At 33.8% G+C, this 19809-nt stretch overlaps 1 long non-coding RNA gene across 1 annotated transcript in view; it reads right to left on the reverse strand.

Moving 5' to 3' along the window:
- The window catches only part of LOC148614478 (uncharacterized), a 35109-nt gene that overhangs the window by 998 nt on the left and 14302 nt on the right, over positions 1 to 19809 (reverse strand). Inside the window, exons 2-3 of the long non-coding RNA XR_015923690.1 lie at positions 540 to 675; positions 17 to 129 (exon numbers count right to left, since the gene is read on the reverse strand). This is a non-coding gene — a long non-coding RNA (uncharacterized LOC148614478). The remainder of the gene's footprint in view (positions 1 to 16; positions 130 to 539; positions 676 to 19809) is intronic.

Consider the following 19809-nt stretch of genomic DNA (forward strand, 5'->3'; position numbering starts at 1 on the left):
AGCTTATCCTGCTTACGTCGCCTTTATATGAAAATCCACTTAAAGCCCATGTTGTGGTAGTTTACGTGTTATGTATCAGAGATATCAATCGATAGGGGACGAAGTCCGTGTACGGTATATACCACAAATCTAAAATATAACATAAGAAGTACTGAAAGCCTGATTTCAGTCTTACAGGGAGTAATATCCGGTGTAACTTTCCACAATTTATGGATTAAATACTGGCCAAATGACCAAATAGTTCTGAAAGAGAAAAACAAACTGAATGTAGAGTAAGGTAGTTTCATATCTTAACTTACGGAAGGACTCGTTTGTTGTCATCCATACCTTAATTAAAACTTCCTCCTTTTACATCTCGGCCAGTCTAATATATTAAGTCATATAAGTTGATATCTAGTACTCAGACGTGTTGAAATCAATACACCAAATGACATAATATACCTAAACCATATTTAATCAAAAAAATCGAATAGGTCTGCAATAGACATGTTTTCACAAAAAATCTATACATAAAGAAAGGCAAAAGATATTTCACTTACAGTTTTGTAGCGTGGGTTTCTGTATTGTTTTCCTATAAATGACTTGCAATGGAAACAACTAGTATTTTCTGATATAAATATTGATACCAAATGTAGAAATGGTGGGAAATCCTTTTACAAGATAGCATCAGGAACACTAAAATTTAGAATACACAAACGTAAAGAAATAGAAAGTTACACACAGAAGAAATCACTTAAAAAAATAAAGATCTTTATGAAATTGAAATTGATGTGTTGTTTAATCATTCAGTATGTGTTGATAGAAACATGTTTTCTGGACGATAAATTTGTTCTACAATGTACAAGTTTAAAACAAAAGGAAAGCTGGGATAAGTTTTGGTTTGGGTTGTTACTTAACTGTAAGGAATAAGGGACCAAAACAAGCACTTTCAAGACATCCAACCAATAATTTTATTAAAAGTGTATATATTTCTTTGACATTGTACCTCAAGGTGCCATTCAAAAACAATCTACTGGAGTTTGCAGATCGAGCGTCAAATTTACATTACCACGGATTTTACCTAATGGTACATAAATAGTAAAGCCAGGACCCACACATAATTTTCTCACAAAAAAAAAACACAAAAAATCCACATAAAAGACAAAACAAAATAAAAATAAAAACAAAAAAGAAGAAACAAAAGCCCCCTAAAAATAAAATAAAACAAGTTTTAAGTTGTGCTTGAAAGCAAGTCACATACAAGTTCCCTCATGTTCCACACATGATCACAGAATCAAAAAAAATAAATTCAATGTACAATGTCAAGCCTATATACCACGTTTTATAAAATTTAGATGAAATTTACATTATTTTCCAGTGGGGCATATTAATTTAGATGGCGGCCATTTTAAATGGCAGCCATCTACAATAATCCAAAATATGGAACTCGTTCACACTTAGATGGTTTTATATATCCTTCAAATCTGATGAATATATTACAAGTAATTTTTTCCTACATAAAGGAGAAGCATTTGAAAAATCACAAAAATCAACCAAATTGTATAATGGTTATTTAAAGGAAACAGAACGCATCAATTCTCATGAGCATTAATGATTTTGAGTAGGAAAATGATATTTCAAGTACTTAGGCCATATTAAGAAAACGGTCAGCATCTTAAGTTATGGGCGTGCATGATTTTAGCAGGAATACGTGATTTGAAACAGTTTGGCCATGTTAGGCTAACAATGCTTAGATGATATGATAAACATCCATTTTTGGCTAGATCTCCTTCATACGTGCATGTCAGAGGTACGGTTTGCGTCAGATATGATGATCATATACGTTATTGGTAGGTAAATGTTATTTCGAGTCGAAAGGTCATATCAAAACTAAAGTACGAATCATACGTGATGAGCATGTATGATTTAGGTAGGAAAGTGCTATTTCAAGTAATATTTTCATACTTACGCTTCATATCAAATCATATGTGATGTGCATATACGATTCCAGTAAGAACGTGATGTTTCAAGTACTATGATCATGTTAAGAGTTCTATTAGCATCATATATGATTGGTATGGAAAATTAAGATACGGAAAGGGTATTTCACACAGTATTATTATTTTTGGAATTGAGGGGTGAACAGTACGCATTAATTGTCATGATCATTAATGACTTTGGGTAGGAAAATGATTTTTCAAGTACTTTGGCCATGTTAAAAAACAGTTGGCATTTTAAGTTATGGGCTTGTATAATTTTAGCAAGAATAAGTTATTTAAAACCGCTTGGCCATGTTAGGCGTACACTTCCTATATGAGGTGATGGGCATGCATTTTTGGGTAGTTTTTCTGTCAAACGCGCATGTCAGGGGTACGCTTGCCTTCCGATGTGATGGTCATGTACGTTATTGGTAGGAAAATGTTATATCGAGTCGTAAGGTCATATTAAGAATACAGTACGAATCAGATGCAATAGGCAAGTATAATTTAGGTAGGGAAGTGCTATTTGAAGTAGTATGGTAATATTTAGGGTACATATCAAATCTGATGTGAACAGCATGTATGATTCTGTTAAGAATGAGCTATTTGAAGTAGTATGATCATGTTAAGAGTTCAGTTCGCATCATATGTGATTGGTATGGAGAATTAAGGTACGCAATTGGTATTTCCCACAGTATTGGTATCTTTGGAATTGTATAATGGCTATTTAAGTGAGAACAGTATGCATCAATTGTGATGAGCATTATTGATTTTGGGTAGGAAAATGATATTTCAAGTATTTTGGCCGTATTAAGAAAACATTTTGCATCTTAAGTTATCGGCTTATATGATTTTAGTAGGAATAAGTTATTTGAAACAGTTTGGCCATGTTAAGCAAACACTTCTTATATGTGATAAGCATGCATTTGTGGGTAGTTTTTCTGTCATACGTGCATGTCAGGGGTACGGTTTGCGTCAGATGTGATGATCCTGTACGTTATTGGCAGGAAAATGTTATATCAAGTCGTAAAATCTAATTACAGATAAATTACTAATCAGATGTGATGAGTATGTGTGATTGAAGTAGGAAAGTGCTAGTACAAGTAGTATGGTCATATTTAGGTTACATATCAAATCAGATGTGATAAGTATGTTTGATTCTGCTAAGAATGAGCTATTTCAAGTAGTATGATTATGTTAAGAGTTCAGTTCGCATCATATGTGATTTGAATGGAGAATTAAGGTACGAAAATGGTATTTCACAGAGTATTGTTATCTTTGGAATTGTATAATGGCTATTTAAGTGAGAACAGTATACATCAATTGTCATGAGCATTAATGATTTTGGGTAGGAAAATGATACTTCAAGTACTTTGGCCATATTAAGGAAACGTTCGCATGTTAAGTTATGGGCATATATGATTTTAGCAGGAATAAGTTATTTGAAACAGTTTGGAGATGTCAGGCGTACAATGCTTATATGATGTGATAAGCATGCATTCTTGGGTAGTTTGTCTGTTAAACGGGCATGGTAGGGGTACGGTTTCCCTCCGAAGTGACTATCATGTACGTTATTGACAGTAAAATTTTATTTCGAGTCGTAAGGTCATATTAAGAATACAGTACGAATTAGATATGATGAGCATGTATGATTTAGGTAGGAAAGTGCTCTTTGAAGTAGTGTGGTCCAATTTAGGATACACATCAAATCAGATTTGATCAGTATGTTTGATTCTGCTAAGAATGAGCTATTTCAAGTAGTATGATTATGTTAAGAGTTCAGTTCGCATCATATGTGATTGATATGGAGAATTAAGGTACGAAATTAGTATTTCCCACAGTATTAGTATCTTTGGAATTGTATAATGGCTATTTAAAGGAGAACTGCACGTATCAATTGTCATGAGCATTAATGATTTTGGGTAGGAAAATGATATTTCAAGTACTTTGGCTATATTAAGGAAACGTTCGCATGTTAAGTTATGGGCATATATGATTTTAGCAGGAATAAGTTTTTCGAAGCAGTTTGGAGATGTCAGGCGTACAATGCTTATATGATGTGGTAAGCATGCATTCTTGGGTAGTTTGTCTGTTAAACGGGCATGTTAGGGGTACAGTTTCCCTCCGAAGTGACTATCATGTACGTTATTGGCAGTAAAATTCTATTTCGAGTCGTAATGTCATATTAAGAATTCAGTACGAATTAGATATGATGAGCATGTATGATTTAGGTAGGAAAGTGCTATTTGAAGTAGTATGGTCCAATTTAGGATACACATCAAATCAGATTTGATCAGTATGTTTGATTTTGCTAAGAATGAGCTATTTCAAGTAGTATGATTATGTTAAGAGTTCAGTTCGCATCATATGTGATTGATATGGAGAATTAAGGTACGAAAATTGTATTTCACAGAGTATTGTAATCTTTGGAATTGTATAATGGCTATTTAAAGGAGAACTGCACGTATCAATTGTCATGAGCATTAATGATTTTGGGTAGGAAAATGATATTTCATGTACTTTGGCTATATTAAGGAAACGTTCGCATGTTAAGTTATGGGCATGTATGATTTTAGCAGGAATAAGTTATTTGAAACAGTTTGGAGATGTCAGGCGTACAATGCTTATATGATGTGATAAGCATGCATTCTTGGGTAGTTTGTCTGTTAAACGGGCATGGTAGGGGTACGGTTTCCCTCCGAAGTGACTATCATGTACGTTATTGACAGTAAAATTTTATTTCGAGTCGTAAGGTCATATTAAGAATACAGTACGAATTAGATATGATGAGCATGTATGATTTAGGTAGGAAAGTGCTCTTTGAAGTAGTGTGGTCCAATTTAGGATACACATCAAATCAGATTTGATCAGTATGTTTGATTCTGCTAAGAATGAGCTATTTCAAGTAGTATGATTATGTTAAGAGTTCAGTTCGCATCATATGTGATTGATATGGAGAATTAAGGTACGAAATTAGTATTTCCCACAGTATTAGTATCTTTGGAATTGTATAATGGCTATTTAAAGGAGAACTGCACGTATCAATTGTCATGAGCATTAATGATTTTGGGTAGGAAAATGATATTTCAAGTACTTTGGCTATATTAAGGAAACGTTCGCATGTTAAGTTATGGGCATATATGATTTTAGCAGGAATAAGTTTTTCGAAGCAGTTTGGAGATGTCAGGCGTACAATGCTTATATGATGTGGTAAGCATGCATTCTTGGGTAGTTTGTCTGTTAAACGGGCATGTTAGGGGTAAAGTTTCCCTCCGAAGTGACTATCATGTACGTTATTGGCAGTAAAATTCTATTTCGAGTCGTAATGTCATATTAAGAATTCAGTACGAATTAGATATGATGAGCATGTATGATTTAGGTAGGAAAGTGCTATTTGAAGTAGTATGGTCCAATTTAGGATACACATCAAATCAGATTTGATCAGTATGTTTGATTTTGCTAAGAATGAGCTATTTCAAGTAGTATGATTATGTTAAGAGTTCAGTTCGCATCATATGTGATTGATATGGAGAATTAAGGTACGAAAATTGTATTTCACAGAGTATTGTAATCTTTGGAATTGTATAATGGCTATTTAAAGGAGAACTGCACGTATCAATTGTCATGAGCATTAATGATTTTGGGTAGGAAAATGATATTTCATGTACTTTGGCTATATTAAGGAAACGTTCGCATGTTAAGTTATGGGCATGTATGATTTTAGCAGGAATAAGTTATTTGAAACAGTTTGGAGATGTCAGGCGTACAATGCTTATATGATGTGATAAGCATGCATTTTTGGATAGTTTGTCTGTTAAACGGGCATGGTAGGGGTACGGTTTCCCTCCGAAGTGACTATCATGTACGTTATTGACAGTAAAATTTTATTTCGAGTCGTAAGGTCATGTTAAGAATACAGTACGAATTAGATATGATGAGCATGTATGATTTAGGTAGGAAAGTGCTATTTGAAGTAGTATGGTCCAATATAGGATACATATCAAATCAGATTTGATAAGTATGTTTGATTCTGCTAAGAATGAGCTATTTCAAGTAGAATGATTATGTTAAGAGTTAAGTTCGCATCATATGTGATTGATATGGAGAATTAAGGTACGAAAATGGTATTTCCCACAGTATTGGTATCTTTGGAATTGTATAATGGCTATTAGTGAGAGCAGTATGCATCAATTGTGATGAGCATTATTGATTTTGGGTAGGAAAATGATATTTCAAGCACTTTGGCCGTATTAAGAAAACGTTTGGCATCTTAAGTTATCGGCTTATATGTTTTTCGTAGGAATAAGTTATTTGAAACAGTTTGGCCATGTTAGGCATACACTTTTTATATGTGATAAGCATGCATTTGTGGGTAGTTTTTCTGTCATACGTGCATGTCAGGGGTACGGTTTGCGTAAGATGTGATGAACCTGTACGTTATTGGCAGGAAAATGTTATATCAAGTCGTAAAATCTAATTACAGATAAATTACTAATCAGATGTGATGAGTATGTGTGATTGAAGTAGGAAAGTGCTAGTACAAGTAGAATGGTCATATTTAGGTTACATATCAAATCAGATTTGATAAGTATGTTTGATTCTGCTAAGAATGAGCTATTTCAAGTAGTATGATTATGTTAAGAGTTCAGTTCGCATCATATGTGATTGATATGGAGAATTAAGGTACGAAAATGGTATTTCACAGAGTATTGTTATCTTTGGAATTGTATAATGGCTATTTAAAGGAGAACTGCAGGTATCAATTGTCATGAGCATTAATGATTTTAGGTAGGAAAATGATATTTCATGTACTTTGGCCATATTAAGGAAACGTTCGCATGTTAAGTTATGGGCATATATGATTTTCGCAGGAATAAGTTTTTCGCAGCAGTTTGGAGATATCAGGCGTACAATGCTTATATGATGTGGTAAGCATGCATTCTTGGGTAGTTTGTCTGTTAAACGGGCATGTTAGGGGTACAGTTTCCCTCCGAAGTGACTATCATGTACGTTATTGGCAGTAAAATTCTATTTCGAGTCGTAATGTCATATTAAGAATTCAGTACGAATTAGATATGATGAGCATGTATGATTTAGGTAGGAAAGTGCTATTTGAAGTAGTATGGTCCAATTTAGGATACACATCAAATCAGATTTGATCAGTATGTTTGATTTTGCTAAGAATGAGCTATTTCAAGTAGTATGATTATGTTAAGAGTTCAGTTCGCATCATATGTGATTGATATGGAGAATTAAGGTACGAAAATTGTATTTCACAGAGTATTGTAATCTTTGGAATTGTATAATAGCTATTTAAAGGAGAACTGCACGTATCAATTGTCATGAGCATTAATGATTTTGGGTAGGAAAATGATATTTCAAGTACTTTGGCTATATTAAGGAAACGTTCGCATGTTAAGTTATGGGCATGTATGATTTTAGCAGGAATAAGTTATTTGAAACAGTTTGGAGATGTCAGGCGTACAATGCTTATATGATGTGATAAGCATGCATTTTTGGATAATTTGTCTGTTAAACGGGCATGGTAGGGGTACGGTTTCCCTCCGAAGTGACTATCATGTACGTTATTGACAGTAAAATTTTATTTCGAGTCGTAAGGTCATGTTAAGAATACAGTACGAATTAGATATGATGAGCATGTATGATTTAGGTAGGAAAGTGCTATTTGAAGTAGTATGGTCCAATTTAGGATACATATCAAATCAGATTTGATCAGTATGTTTGATTCTGCTAAGAATGAGCTATTTCAAGTAGAATGATTATGTTAAGAGTTAAGTTCGCATCATATGTGATTGATATGGAGAATTAAGGTACGAAATTTGTATTTCCCACAGTATTGGTATCTTTGGAATTGTATAATGGCTATTAGTGAGAGCAGTATGCATCAATTGTGATGAGCATTATTGATTTTGGGTAGGAAAATGATATTTCAAGCACTTTGGCCGTATTAAGAAAACGTTTGGCATCTTAAGTTATCGGCTTATATGTTTTTCGTAGGAATAAGTTATTTGAAACAGTTTGGCCATGTTAGGCATACACTTTTTATATGTGATAAGCATGCATTTGTGGGTAGTTTTTCTGTCATACGTGCATGTCAGGGGTACGGTTTGCGTAAGATGTGATGAACCTGTACGTTATTGGCAGGAAAATGTTATATCAAGTCGTAAAATCTAATTACAGATAAATTACTAATCAGATGTGATGAGTATGTGTGATTGAAGTAGGAAAGTGCTAGTACAAGTAGTATGGTCATATTTAGGTTACATATCAAATCAGATTTGATAAGTATGTTTGATTCTGCTAAGAATGAGCTATTTCAAGTAGTATGATTATGTTAAGAGTTCAGTTCGCATCATATGTGATTGATATGGAGAATTAAGGTACGAAAATGGTATTTCACAGAGTATTGTTATCTTTGGAATTGTATAATGGCTATTTAAAGGAGAACTGCAGGTATCAATTGTCATGAGCATTAATGATTTTAGGTAGGAAAATGATATTTCATGTACTTTGGCCATATTAAGGAAACGTTCGCATGTTAAGTTATGGGCATATATGATTTTCGCAGGAATAAGTTTTTCGCAGCAGTTTGGAGATATCAGGCGTACAATGCTTATATGATGTGGTAAGCATGCATTCTTGGGTAGTTTGTCTGTTAAACGGGCATGTTAGGGGTACAGTTTCCCTCCGAAGTGACTATCATGTACGTTATTGGCAGTAAAATTCTATTTCGAGTCGTAATGTCATATTAAGAATTCAGTACGAATTAGATATGATGAGCATGTATGATTTAGGTAGGAAAGTGCTATTTGAAGTAGTATGGTCCAATTTAGGATACACATCAAATCAGATTTGATCAGTATGTTTGATTTTGCTAAGAATGAGCTATTTCAAGTAGTATGATTATGTTAAGAGTTCAGTTCGCATCATATGTGATTGATATGGAGAATTAAGGTACGAAAATTGTATTTCACAGAGTATTGTAATCTTTGGAATTGTATAATAGCTATTTAAAGGACAACTGCAGGTATCAATTGTCATGAGCATTAATGATTTTGGGTAGGAAAATGATATTTCAAGTACTTTGGCTATATTAAGGAAACGTTCGCATGTTAAGTTATGGGCATGTATGATTTTAGCAGGAATAAGTTATTTGAAACAGTTTGGAGATGTCAGGCGTACAATGCTTATATGATGTGATAAGCATGCATTTTTGGATAATTTGTCTGTTAAACGGGCATGGTAGGGGTACGGTTTCCCTCCGAAGTGACTATCATGTACGTTATTGACAGTAAAATTTTATTTCGAGTCGTAAGGTCATGTTAAGAATACAGTACGAATTAGATATGATGAGCATGTATGATTTAGGTAGGAAAGTGCTATTTGAAGTAGTATGGTCCAATTTAGGATACATATCAAATCAGATTTGATCAGTATGTTTGATTCTGCTAAGAATGAGCTATTTCAAGTAGAATGATTATGTTAAGAGTTAAGTTCGCATCATATGTGATTGATATGGAGAATTAAGGTACGAAATTTGTATTTCCCACAGTATTGGTATCTTTGGAATTGTATAATGGCTATTAGTGAGAGCAGTATGCATCAATTGTGATGAGCATTATTGATTTTGGGTAGGAAAATGATATTTCAAGCACTTTGGCCGTATTAAGAAAACGTTTGGCATCTTAAGTTATCGGCTTATATGTTTTTCGTAGGAATAAGTTATTTGAAACAGTTTGGCCATGTTAGGCATACACTTTTTATATGTGATAAGCATGCATTTGTGGGTAGTTTTTCTGTCATACGTGCATGTCAGGGGTACGGTTTGCGTCAGATGTGATGATCCTGTACGTTATTGGCAGGAAAATGTTATATCAAGTCGTAAAATCTAATTACAGATAAATTACTAATCAGATGTGATGAGTATGTGTGATTGAAGTAGGAAAGTGCTAGTACAAGTAGTATGGTCATATTTAGGTTACATATCAAATCAGATTTGATAAGTATGTTTGATTCTGCTAAGAATGAGCTATTTCAAGTAGTATGATTATGTTAAGAGTTCAGTTCGCATCATATGTGATTGATATGGAGAATTAAGGTACGAAAATGGTATTTCACAGAGTATTGTTATCTTTGGAATTGTATAATGGCTATTTAAAGGAGAACTGCACGTATCAATTGTCATGAGCATTAATGATTTTAGGTAGGAAAATGATATTTCAAGTACTTTGGCCATATTAAGGAAACGTTCGCATGTTAAGTTATGGGCATATATGATTTTCGCAGGAATAAGTTTTTCGAAGCAGTTTGGAGACATCAGGCGTACAATGCTTATATGATGTGGTAAGCATGCCTTCTTGGGTAGTTTGTCTGTTAAACGGACATGTTAGGGGTACAGTTTCCCTCCGAAGTGTCTATCATGTACGTTATTGGCAGTAAAATTCTATTTCGAGTCGTAATGTCATATTAAGAATTCAGTACGAATTAGATATGATGAGCATGTATGATTTAGGTAGGAAAGTGCTATTTGAAGTAGTATGGTCCAATTTAGGATACACATCAAATCAGATTTGATCAGTATGTTTGATTTTGCTAAGAATGAGCTATTTCAAGTAGTATGATTATGTTAAGAGTTCAGTTCGCATCATATGTGATTGATATGGAGAATTAAGGTACGAAAATTGTATTTCACAGAGTATTGTAATCTTTGGAATTGTATAATGGCTATTTAAAGGAGAACTGCACGTATCAATTGTCATGAGCATTAATGATTTTGGGTAGGAAAATGATATTTCAAGTACTTTGGCTATATTAAGGAAACGTTCGCATGTTAAGTTATGGGCATGTATGATTTTAGCAGGAATAAGTTATTTGCAGCAGTTTGGAGATGTCAGGCGTACAATGCTTATATGATGTGATAAGCATGCATTTTTGGATAGTTTGTCTGTTAAACGGGCATGATAGGGGTACGGTTTCCCTCCGAAGTGACTATCATGTACGTTATTGACAGTAAAATTTTATTTCGAGTCGTAAGGTCATGTTAAGAATACAGTACGAATTAGATATTATGAGCATGTATGATTTAGGTAGGAAAGTGCTATTTGAAGTAGTATGGTCCAATATAGGATACATATCAAATCAGATTTGATAAGTATGTTTGATTCTGCTAAGAATGAGCTATTTCAAGTAGAATGATTATGTTAAGAGTTAAGTTCGCATCATATGTGATTGATATGGAGAATTAAGGTACGAAATTTGTATTTCCCACAGTATTGGTATCTTTGGAATTGTATAATGGCTATTAGTGAGAGCAGTATGCATCAATTGTGATGAGCATTATTGATTTTGGGTAGGAAAATGATATTTCAAGCACTTTGGCCGTATTAAGAAAACGTTTGGCATCTTAAGTTATCGGCTTATATGTTTTTCGTAGGAATAAGTTATTTGAAACAGTTTGGCCATGTTAGGCATACACTTTTTATATGTGATAAGCATGCATTTGTGGGTAGTTTTTCTGTCATACGTGCATGTCAGGGGTACGGTTTGGGTCAGATGTGATGATCCTGTACGTTATTGGCAGGAAAATGTTATATCAAGTCGTAAAATCTAATTACAGATAAATTACTAATCAGATGTGATGAGGATGTGTGATTGAAGTAGGAAAGTGCTAGTACAAGTAGTATGGTCATATTTAGGTTACATATCAAATCAGATTTGATAAGTATGTTTGATTCTGCTAAGAATGATTTATTTCAAGTAGTATGATTATGTTAAGAGTTCAGTTCGCATCATATGTGATTGATATGGAGAATTAAGGTACGAAAATGGTATTTCACAGAGTATTGTTATCTTTGGAATTGTATAATGGCTATTTAAAGGAGAACTGCACGTATCAATTGTCATGAGCATTAATGATTTTAGGTAGGAAAATGATATTTCAAGTACTTTGGCCATATTAAGGAAACGTTCGCATGTTAAGTTATGGGCATATATGATTTCCGCAGGAATAAGTTTTTCGCAGCAGTTTGGAGATATCAGGCGTACAATGCTTATATGATGTGGTAAGCATGCATTCTGGGGTAGTTTGTCTGTTAAACGGGCATGTTAGGGGTACAGTTTCCCTCCGAAGTGACTATCATGTACGTTATTGGCAGTAAAATTCTATTTCGAGTCGTAATGTCATATTAAGAATTCAGTACGAATTTGATATGATGAGTATGTATGATTTAGGTAGGAAAGTGCTATTTGAAGAAGTATGGTCCAATTTAGGATACACATCAAATCAGATTTGATCAGTATGTTTGATTTTGCTAAGAATGAGCTATTTCAAGTAGTATGATTATGTTAAGAGTTCAGTTCGCATCATATGTGATTGATAAGAAGAATTAAGGTACGAAAATTGTATTTCACAGAGTATTGTAATCTTTGGAATTGTATAATGGCTATTTAAAGGAGAACTGCACGTATCAATTGTCATGAGCATTAATGATTTTGGGTAGGAAAATGATATTTCAAGTACTTTGGCTATATTAAGGAAACGTTCGCATGTTAAGTTATGGGCATGTATGATTTTAGCAGGAATAAGTTATTTGAAACAGTTTGGAGATGTCAGGCGTACAATACTTATATGATGTGATAAGCATGCATTTTTGGATAGTTTGTCTGTTAAACGGGCATGGTAGGGGTACAGTTTCCCTCGGAAGTGACTATCATGTACGTTATTGGCAGTAAAATTCTATTTCGAGTCGTAATGTCATATTAAGAATTCAGTACGAATTAGATATGATGAGCATGTATGATTTAGGTAGGAAAGTGCTATTTGAAGAAGTATGGTCCAATTTAGGATACACATCAAATCAGATTTGATCAGTATGTTTGATTTTGCTAAGAATGAGCTATTTCAAGTAGTATGATTATGTTAAGAGTTCAGTTCGCATCATATGTGATTGATATGGAGAATTAAGGTACGAAAATGGTATTTCACAGAGTATTGTTATCTTTGGAATTGTATAATGGCTATTTAAAGGAGAACTGCACGTATCAATTGTCATGAGCATTAATGATTTTAGGTAGGAAAATGATATTTCAAGTACTTTGGCCATATTAAGGAAACGTTCGCATGTTAAGTTATGGGCATATATGATTTTCGCAGGAATAAGTTTTTCGAAGCAGTTTGGAGACATCAGGCGTACAATGCTTATATGATGTGGTAAGCATGCCTTCTTGGGTAGTTTGTCTGTTAAACGGACATGTTAGGGGTACAGTTTCCCTCCGAAGTGTCTATCATGTACGTTATTGGCAGTAAAATTCTATTTCGAGTCGTAATGTCATATTAAGAATTCAGTACGAATTAGATATGATGAGCATGTATGATTTAGGTAGGAAAGTGCTATTTGAAGTAGTATGGTCCAATTTAGGATACACATCAAATCAGATTTGATCAGTATGTTTGATTTTGCTAAGAATGAGCTATTTCAAGTAGTATGATTATGTTAAGAGTTCAGTTCGCATCATATGTGATTGATATGGAGAATTAAGGTACGAAAATTGTATTTCACAGAGTATTGTAATCTTTGGAATTGTATAATGGCTATTTAAAGGAGAACTGCACGTATCAATTGTCATGAGCATTAATGATTTTGGGTAGGAAAATGATATTTCAAGTACTTTGGCTATATTAAGGAAACGTTCGCATGTTAAGTTATGGGCATGTATGATTTTAGCAGGAATAAGTTATTTGCAGCAGTTTGGAGATGTCAGGCGTACAATGCTTATATGATGTGATAAGCATGCATTTTTGGATAGTTTGTCTGTTAAACGGGCATGATAGGGGTACGGTTTCCCTCCGAAGTGACTATCATGTACGTTATTGACAGTAAAATTTTATTTCGAGTCGTAAGGTCATGTTAAGAATACAGTACGAATTAGATATTATGAGCATGTATGATTTAGGTAGGAAAGTGCTATTTGAAGTAGTATGGTCCAATATAGGATACATATCAAATCAGATTTGATAAGTATGTTTGATTCTGCTAAGAATGAGCTATTTCAAGTAGAATGATTATGTTAAGAGTTAAGTTCGCATCATATGTGATTGATATGGAGAATTAAGGTACGAAATTTGTATTTCCCACAGTATTGGTATCTTTGGAATTGTATAATGGCTATTAGTGAGAGCAGTATGCATCAATTGTGATGAGCATTATTGATTTTGGGTAGGAAAATGATATTTCAAGCACTTTGGCCGTATTAAGAAAACGTTTGGCATCTTAAGTTATCGGCTTATATGTTTTTCGTAGGAATAAGTTATTTGAAACAGTTTGGCCATGTTAGGCATACACTTTTTATATGTGATAAGCATGCATTTGTGGGTAGTTTTTCTGTCATACGTGCATGTCAGGGGTACGGTTTGGGTCAGATGTGATGATCCTGTACGTTATTGGCAGGAAAATGTTATATCAAGTCGTAAAATCTAATTACAGATAAATTACTAATCAGATGTGATGAGGATGTGTGATTGAAGTAGGAAAGTGCTAGTACAAGTAGTATGGTCATATTTAGGTTACATATCAAATCAGATTTGATAAGTATGTTTGATTCTGCTAAGAATGATTTATTTCAAGTAGTATGATTATGTTAAGAGTTCAGTTCGCATCATATGTGATTGATATGGAGAATTAAGGTACGAAAATGGTATTTCACAGAGTATTGTTATCTTTGGAATTGTATAATGGCTATTTAAAGGAGAACTGCACGTATCAATTGTCATGAGCATTAATGATTTTAGGTAGGAAAATGATATTTCAAGTACTTTGGCCATATTAAGGAAACGTTCGCATGTTAAGTTATGGGCATATATGATTTCCGCAGGAATAAGTTTTTCGCAGCAGTTTGGAGATATCAGGCGTACAATGCTTATATGATGTGGTAAGCATGCATTCTGGGGTAGTTTGTCTGTTAAACGGGCATGTTAGGGGTACAGTTTCCCTCCGAAGTGACTATCATGTACGTTATTGGCAGTAAAATTCTATTTCGAGTCGTAATGTCATATTAAGAATTCAGTACGAATTAGATATGATGAGTATGTATGATTTAGGTAGGAAAGTGCTATTTGAAGAAGTATGGTCCAATTTAGGATACACATCAAATCAGATTTGATAAGTAAGTTTGATTCTGCTAAGAATGAGCTATTTCAAGTAGTATGATTATGTTAACAGTTCAGTTCGCATCATATGTGATTGATATGGAGAATTAAGGTACGAAAATGGTATTTCACAGAGTATTGTTATCTTTGGAATTGTATAATGGCTATTTAAAGGAGAACTGCACGTATCAATTGTCATGAGCATTAATGATTTTAGGTAGGAAAATGATATTTCAAGTACTTTGGCCATATTAAGGAAACGTTCGCATGTTAAGTTATGGGCATATATGATTTTCGCAGGAATAAGTTTTTCGAAGCAGTTTGGAGATATCAGGCGTACAATGCTTATATGATGTGGTAAGCATGCATTCTTGGGTAGTTTGTCTGTTAAACGGACATGTTAGGGGTACAGTTTCCCTCGGAAGTGACTATCATGTACGTTATTGGCAGTAAAATTCTATTTCGAGTCGTAATGTCATATTAAGAATTCAGTACGAATTAGATATGATGAGCATGTATGATTTAGGTAGGAAAGTGCTATTTGAAGAAGTATGGTCCAATTTAGGATACACATCAAATCAGATTTGATCAGTATGTTTGATTTTGCTAAGAATGAGCTATTTCAAGTAGTATGATTATGTTAAGAGTTCAGTTCGCATCATATGTGATTGATATGGAGAATTAAGGTACGAAAATGGTATTTCACAGAGTATTGTAATCTTTGGAATTGTATAATGGCTATTTAAAGGAGGACTGCACGTATCAATTGTCATGAGCATTAATGATTTTGGGTAGGAAAATGATATTTCAAGTACTTTGGCTATATTAAGGAAACGTTCGCATGTTAAGTTATGGGCATGTATGATTTTAGCAGGAATAAGTTATTTGAAACAGTTTGGAGATGTCAGGCGTACAATGCTTATATGATGTGATAAGCATGCATTTTTGGATAGTTTGTCTGTTAAACGGGCATGGTAGGGGTACGGTTTCCCTCCGAAGTGACTATCATGTACGTTATTGACAGTAAAATTTTATTTCGAGTCGTAAGGTCATATTAAGAATACAGTACGAATTAGATATTATGAGCATGTATGATTTAGGTAGGAAAGTGCTATTTGAAGTAGTATGGTCCAATTTAGGATACACATCAAATCAGATTTGATAAGTATGTTTGATTCTGCTAAGAATGAGCTATTTCAAGTAGTATGAAAATGTTAAGAGTTCAGGTCGCATCATATGTGATTAATATGGAGAATTAAGGTAGGAAAATTGTATTTCACAGAGTATTGTAATCTTTGGAATTGTATAATGGCTATTTAAAGGAGAACTGCACGTATCAATTGTCATGAGCATTAATGATTTTGGGTAGGAAAATGATATTTCAAGTATTTTGGCTATACTAAGGAAACGTTCGCATGTTAAGTTATGGGTATATATGATTTTAGCAGGAATAAGTTATTTGAAACAGTTTGGAGATGTCAGGCGTACAATGCTTATATGATGTGATAAGCATGCATTTTTGGATAGTTTGTCTGTTAAACGGGCATGTCAGGGGTACGGTTTCCCTCCGAAGTGACTATCATGTACGTTATTGGCAGTAAAATTTTATTTCGAGTCGTAAGGTCATATTAAGAATACAGTACGAATTAGATATGATGAGCATGTATGATTTAGGTAGGAAAGTGCTATTTGAAGTAGTATGGTCCAATTTAGGATACACATCAAATCAGATTTGATCAGTATGTTTGATTTTGCTAAGAATGAGCTATTTCAAGTAGTATGATTATGTTAAGAGTTAAGTTCGCATCATATGTGATTGATATGGGGAATTAGGGTACGAAATTGGTATTTCCCACAGTATTAGTATCTTTGGAATTATATAATGGCTATTTAAGTGAGAGCAGTATGCATCAATTGTGATGAGCATTATTGATTTTGGGTAGGAAAATGATATTTCAAGCACTTTGGCCGTATTAAGAAAACGTTTGGCATCTTAATTTATCGGCTTATATGATTTTAGTAGGAATAAGTTATTTGAAACAGTTTGGCCATGTTAGGCATACACTTTTCATATGTGATAAGCATGCATTTGTGGGTAGTTTTTCTGTCATACGTGCATGTCAGGGGTACGGTTTGCGTCAGATGTGATGATCCTGTACGTTATTGGCAGGAAAATGTTATATCAAGTCGTAAAATCTAATTACAGATAAATTACTAATCAGATGTGATGAGTATGTGTGATTGAAGTAGGAAAGTGCTAGTACAAGTAGTATGGTCATATTTAGGTTACATATCAAATCAGATGTGATAAGTATGTTTGATTCTGCTAAGAATGAGCTATTTCAAGTAGTATGATTATGTTAAGAGTTCAGTTCGCATCATATGTGATTTGTATGGAGAATTAAGGTACGATAATTGTATTTCACAGAGTATTGTTATCTTTGGAATTGTATAATGGCTATTTAAAGGAGGACTGCACGTATCAATTGTCATGAGCATTAATGATTTTGGGTAGGAAAATGATATTTCAAGTACTTTGGCCATATTAAGGAAACGTTCGCATGTTAAGTTATGGGCATATATGATTTTAGCAGGAATAAGTTATTCGAAACGGTTTGGAGATGTCAGGCGTACAATGCTTTATGATGTGATAACCATGCATTTTTGGATAGTTTGTCTGTTAAACGGGCATGGTAGGGGTACGGTTTCCCTCCGAAGTGACTATCATGTACGTTATTGACAGTAAAATTTTATTTCGAGTCGTAAGGTCATGTTAAGAATACAGTACGAATTAGATATTATGAGCATGTATGATTTAGGTAGGAAAGTGCTATTTGAAGTAGAATGGTCCAATTTAGGATACATATCAAATCAGATTTGATAAGTATGTTTGATTCTGCTAAGAATGAGCTATTTCAAGTAGAATGATTATGTTAAGAGTTAAGTTCGCATCATATGTGATTGATATGGAGAATTAAGGTACGAAATTTGTATTTCCCACAGTATTGGTATCTTTGGAATTGTATAATGGCTATTAGTGAGAGCAGTATGCATCAATTGTGATGAGCATTATTGATTTTGGGTAGGAAAATGATATTTCAAGCACTTTGGCCGTATTAAGAAAACGTTTGGCATCTTAAGTTATCGGCTTATATGTTTTTCGTAGGAATAAGTTATTTGAAACAGTTTGGCCATGTTAGGCATACACTTTTTATATGTGATAAGCATGCATTTGTGGGTAGTTTTTCTGTCATACGTGCATGTCAGGGGTACGGTTTGCGTCAGATGTGATGATCCTGTACGTTATTGGCAGGAAAATGTTATATCAAGTCGTAAAATCTAATTACAGATAAATTACTAATCAGATGTGATGAGTATGTGTGATTGAAGTAGGAAAGTGCTAGTACAAGTAGTATGGTCATATTTAGGTTACATATCAAATCAGATTTGATAAGTAAGTTTGATTCTGCTAAGAATGAGCTATTTCAAGTAGTATGATTATGTTAACAGTTCAGTTCGCATCATATGTGATTGATATGGAGAATTAAGGTACGAAAATGGTATTTCACAGAGTATTGTTATCTTTGGAATTGTATAATGGCTATTTAAAGGAGAACTGCACGTATCAATTGTCATGAGCATTAATGATTTTAGGTAGGAAAATGATATTTCAAGTACTTTGGCCATATTAAGGAAACGTTCGCATGTTAAGTTATGGGCATATATGATTTTCGCAGGAATAAGTTTTTCGAAGCAGTTTGGAGATATCAGGCGTACAATGCTTATATGATGTGGTAAGCATGCATTCTTGGGTAGTTTGTCTGTTAAACGGACATGTTAGGGGTACAGTTTCCCTCCGAAGTGACTATCATGTACGTTATTGGCAGTAAAATTCTATTTCGAGTCGTAATGTCATATTAAGAATTCAGTACGAATTAGATATGATGAGCATGTATGATTTAGGTAGGAAAGTGCTATTTGAAGTAGTATGGTCCAATTTAGGATACACATCAAATCAGATTTGATCAGTATGTTTGATTTTGCTAAGAATGAGCTATTTCAAGTAGTACGATTATGTTAAGAGTTCAGTTCGCATCATATGTGATTGATATGGAGAATTAAGGTACGAAAATGGTATTTCACAGAGTATTGTAATCTTTGGAATTGTATAATGGCTATTTAAAGGAGGACTGCACGTATCAATTGTCATGAGCATTAATGATTTTGGGTAGGAAAATGATATTTCAAGTACTTTGGCTATATTAAGGAAACGTTCGCATGTTAAGTTATGGGCATGTATGATTTTAGCAGGAATAAGTTATTTGAAACAGTTTGGAGATGTCAGGCGTACAATGCTTATATGATGTGATAAGCATGCATTTTTGGACAGTTTGTCTGTTAAACGGGCATGGTAGGGGTATGGTTTCCCTCCGAAGTGACTATCATGTACGTTATTGACAGTAAAATTTTATTTCGAGTCGTAAGGTCATATTAAGAATACAGTACGAATTAGATATTATGAGCATGTATGATTTAGGTAGGAAAGTGCTATTTGAAGTAGTATGGTCCAATTTAGGATACATATCAAATCAGATTTGATAAGTATGTTTCATTCTGCTAAGAATGAGCTATTTCAAGTAGAATGATTATGTTAAGAGTTAAGTTCGCATCATATGTGATTGATAT

The sequence above is a fragment of the Perna viridis genome, chromosome 6 (assembly GCF_037379345.1).
Source record: "Perna viridis isolate PV_CMFRI_1.1 ecotype Kerala chromosome 6, ASM3737934v1, whole genome shotgun sequence".
Lineage (NCBI taxonomy): Eukaryota > Metazoa > Mollusca > Bivalvia > Mytilida > Mytilidae > Perna > Perna viridis.